The 3940-nt window shown below is 59.2% G+C and overlaps 1 non-coding gene across 1 annotated transcript; it reads right to left on the minus strand.

The window, feature by feature from the left end:
* Nucleotides 1-149: 149 nt before the first annotated feature.
* Nucleotides 150-303, minus strand: LOC136685957 (5.8S ribosomal RNA). Its single transcript, XR_010800232.1, has one exon. It is a non-coding gene; the product is annotated as a 5.8S ribosomal RNA (ribosomal RNA).
* Between the last annotated feature and the right edge of the window lie 3637 nt (nucleotides 304-3940).

Below are 3940 nucleotides of genomic sequence, written 5' to 3' on the forward strand. Positions count from 1 at the left end.
CGGACCTAATGGCTCTCCCTACGTCCGGAGCTCTCGCCACACGTCGGGTTTAAGGCCCGAGTCTGGGTTTAGGGAGACGAAGGGCCGTCCGAGGTGGAGGCCCTGCGAACTCCCAGCCGCGGTCTAGGAAGACCGATCGATGGGTAAACCGACCCTCAGACAGGCGTGGCCGCGGGATGGACCCCCGCGGCCGCCATGTGCGTTCGAAATATCGATGATCTGTGTTCTGCAATTCACATTATTTAACGCAGGTTACCGCGTTCTTCATCGATGCACGAGCCAAGTGATCCACCGCTAAGAGTTGTATGAGGTTTGTGCCCGGCCCGTTACAGGCCGGGCGAAGGAAGCCATTCGAACACGAGACAACGTTTGACAATATTTCAAGCCGGGTGCCTTCCCCCCCGTGGAGGGGGGAAGGTCATTGAACCTGGGCGTCACCACCGGACCGAGGAGTTACGGCCCGGGGGACGATCGCCCGAGTAGGTGCCCGAGACTTACGTGGTTTAGGAGACCGGGTCTAGGCCCCACCGTTCCCGGCGAGGCCCAGGGTTTGGTTCGCTGCGTTACGGGTCCCGGTCTAAGGCATTCAGGCGTGCGCTCAAAGCCAAGCTCTCCACCCCGGAGGGTATGAGCGAGGCCCGGTGGTACGCTCCCAAGTCCCCCGCTTAGGGGAAGGCGCTGGGTAGATCCCACCTAGTCAGGACCGGCGGGCACCGGCCGTCTCCTTCGGGTGTTTAAACGCATCCGGGGTTCGTGAGGCCCCTTCAACTCGCGCACCGGCCTTAGACTATTATACGGTCCGTCTCTGCGAAGCCAACATCGGGGTATTTGCATGCGCTCTTAAGCTCCGCTCCAACCCCGTGAGGGGAAAGAGTTTCGCCCGGCGGTACGCTCCCGTCCACCACCACCCCCTGTGCCGGGGGGATGGGTTCAGGGAGATCCCACCGAGGCCGGCGAGCACCGGCCAACGCCCTGGGGGTGAGTAAGCCCCTTTGACTCGCGCACGCACAATCAAGCCTTCAACGATCAATGGTTGGTTTAACGACCCGGCGGGCGGCTCCGGCGCCACTCTCCCCCCCGCGAACGAGGGGGGCGGACCGGGGTACCTATGCACCTAAGGCGGTCCTCGCATAACCCCGAGTTCCGAAGCCGGCTCGCTACGTCCACCCACCCGGAGGGGGAGAGACTCACGTCGGCCGACGACGAAAGGTACGAGGCTTCTGCGGTCCATACCTTGAAGGTACCCGCCGGGGGAGGTTTGGCCTCTCGAGTCCGACTCGACAACCGGCCGTGGCCAGGTCACCGTTAATGATCCTTCCGCAGGTTCCCCTACGGAAACCTTGTTACGACTTTTACTCCCTCTAGATGCCCAGGTTCGATCGACTTCCCACCTCAACGAGGCAACCCCCCGGTAAAGGGGCACCTCGGAGATGGTCCGAGGACCTCACCAGGCCATCCAATCGGTAGTAGCGACGGGCGGTGTGTACAAAGGGCAGGGACTTAATCGACGCGGGCTGGTGACCCGCGACTACTTGGAATTCCTCGTTCAAGGGGAAAAGTTACAATCCCCTATCCCCAGCGGGGAAGGCGTTCATAGGATTGCCCAGGCCTTTCGGCATAGGATGGATGCACATGCTGAACCAGCCAGTGTAACTCACGTGCGGCCCCGGGCGTCTAAGGGCATCACAGACCTGTTATGGCCCCGAATCTCATACGGCTTTGCCTTGCCCCGGATCGCTCTAAGAAGTTCGGCCACCGACCGACGAACCCCTCGGGCCGCAAGCCCCCACAGGGACCCAAGGGAGGGCCGTGTAACTTTTTAAGGCACAGGGTCTCGTCCGTTATCGGAGTTAACCAGACGAATCGCTCCACGAACTCCCAACGGCCATGCACCACCACCCACAGAATCAAGAAAGAGCCATCAATCTGTCAATCCTTACCGTGTCCGGGCCGGGTGAGATTCCCCGTGTTGAGTCAAATTAAGCCGCAAGCTCCACTCCTGGTGGTGCCCTTCCGTCAATTCCTTTAAGTTTCAGCTTTGCAACCGTACTCCCCCCAGAGCCCAAAGACTCGTGGTTTCCCTCACGCTGCCCGGCGGGTCATGGTCGCTAGCCTCACGCCGCCGGATCGCGGGTCGGCATAGTTTACGGTCGGAACTACGACGGTATCTGATCGTCTTCGCTCCCCCGACTTTCGTTCTTGATTAATGAAAACATTCTTGGCAAATGCTTTCGCTTTCGTTCGTCCCACACCGGTCAACGAATTTCACCTCTATCGGTGTGGTACGGATGCCCCCGGCCGTCCCTCTTAATCATTGCCCTCGGTCCTTAAAACCCACGAAATAGGACCGTGGAAGCCCCGGAGCCCCACTCCGGAACGACCAGCCGTCCCGAAGGAGAGACCCCGAAGCCCCGCGGAAGGGCCCTATTCCATTATTCCTAGCTCAGTCAGACATGGCACGTGTCGGCCTGCTTTGAGCACTCTGCTTTATTCAAAGTAAACGCTCCGGACCCTCCAACCCACCGTGCACCGCAGTGAAGTACCCAGCTAAGGGCTTCTCCGCGGCCGGCGAGCAGAGGACACCGGCGGGTAGGGACCAGGTCCCAACATCCACCCAGAGACAGGGGGTCACCCCCGAAGGAGCTCCCCACGCCATCCCGGACAGTACAGGGGATCCGAGACCTGTCCCCACATCCAACTACGAGCTTTTTAACTGCAGCAACTTTAGCATACGCTATTGGAGCTGGAATTACCGCGGCTGCTGGCACCAGACTTGCCCTCCAATGGGTCATCACTCACGGACATAGATTGAGTTCATTTCGATTACGCTCCACAGGATCATAGGACCCGCATCGATATTTTTCGTCACTACCTCCCCGTGTCGGGAATGGGTAATTTGCGCGCCTGCTGCCTTCCTTGGAAGTGGTAGCCGTTTCTCAGGCTCCCTCTCCGGAATCGAACCCAGATTCCCCGTTACCCGTGGTCACCACGGTAGGCACGTAGCCTACCGTCGAAAGTTGATAGGGCAGACACTCGAATGATACGTCGCCGCCCCGGAGGGCTTAACGATCGGCCAGAGGTTATCTAGAGTCACCAAAGCGACCCGACCGGAGCCGGGAGGGTTTTTCGGTTCTGATAAATGCACGTATCCGGGGGACAGGGGCCGGGAGAGCATTTCACGCCGACCCCCAGAACCCTTCCAACGCTTCGTTTGCATGTATTAGCTCTGGAATTACCACAGTTATACCAAGTAACGTGTGGAGCGATCAAAGGAACCATAACTGATTTAATGAGCCATTCGCAGTTTCACTGTACCAAAACCCGTGTGTACTTAGACTTGCATGGCTTAATCTTTGAGACAAGCATATAATACTGGCAGGATCAACCAGACCGACCCCCCTTGGATCTCAAACCCCGGACGGGGAAAGAGAGGGGGCGCATGGAGCCCGTGAGAGTGATCTCAGGGGACACCAGCGAAGAGGATCGAACGCGACCCCGCTGTGGGGGTCTGCAATCGACTTGGCAACTTGGAAAACGTATGATTCTCGCCCGGACGGTGCAGGCTAGGGGCCGGGTCCTTCCCTCAAACGGATCCCGACCCTAAGGCACCACCGACGCGGACGTTGAACGGACCTACTGTTGGATCGACCGGCCGACTAAGTCCCCCTCGGAACCGTTCTGGACAAGCGGACATGCCTCTTACGGGCATCCACGAGCCATGGAGGCTGGGAGCACAAGGTGGGGAGGATCGCTCTAAGCACTGTATTTAGGCTTAGAAGCCTGCCCCTGGTGCTCCGCGTATACCGAGCTCGAACGGCCGTGAAGGACAGCCGTTAAGGGAAGAGAATGGAAGAGAATCCTGGCCCCCTCAAAGCGCGAGGAAGTCGGCATAGGTTTTTACGGTACGCCACCACCGGAGCCGTCTGATGTTCAGAAGACG

This window comes from Hoplias malabaricus, unplaced genomic scaffold, assembly GCF_029633855.1.
Source record: "Hoplias malabaricus isolate fHopMal1 unplaced genomic scaffold, fHopMal1.hap1 scaffold_47, whole genome shotgun sequence".
Lineage (NCBI taxonomy): Eukaryota > Metazoa > Chordata > Actinopteri > Characiformes > Erythrinidae > Hoplias > Hoplias malabaricus.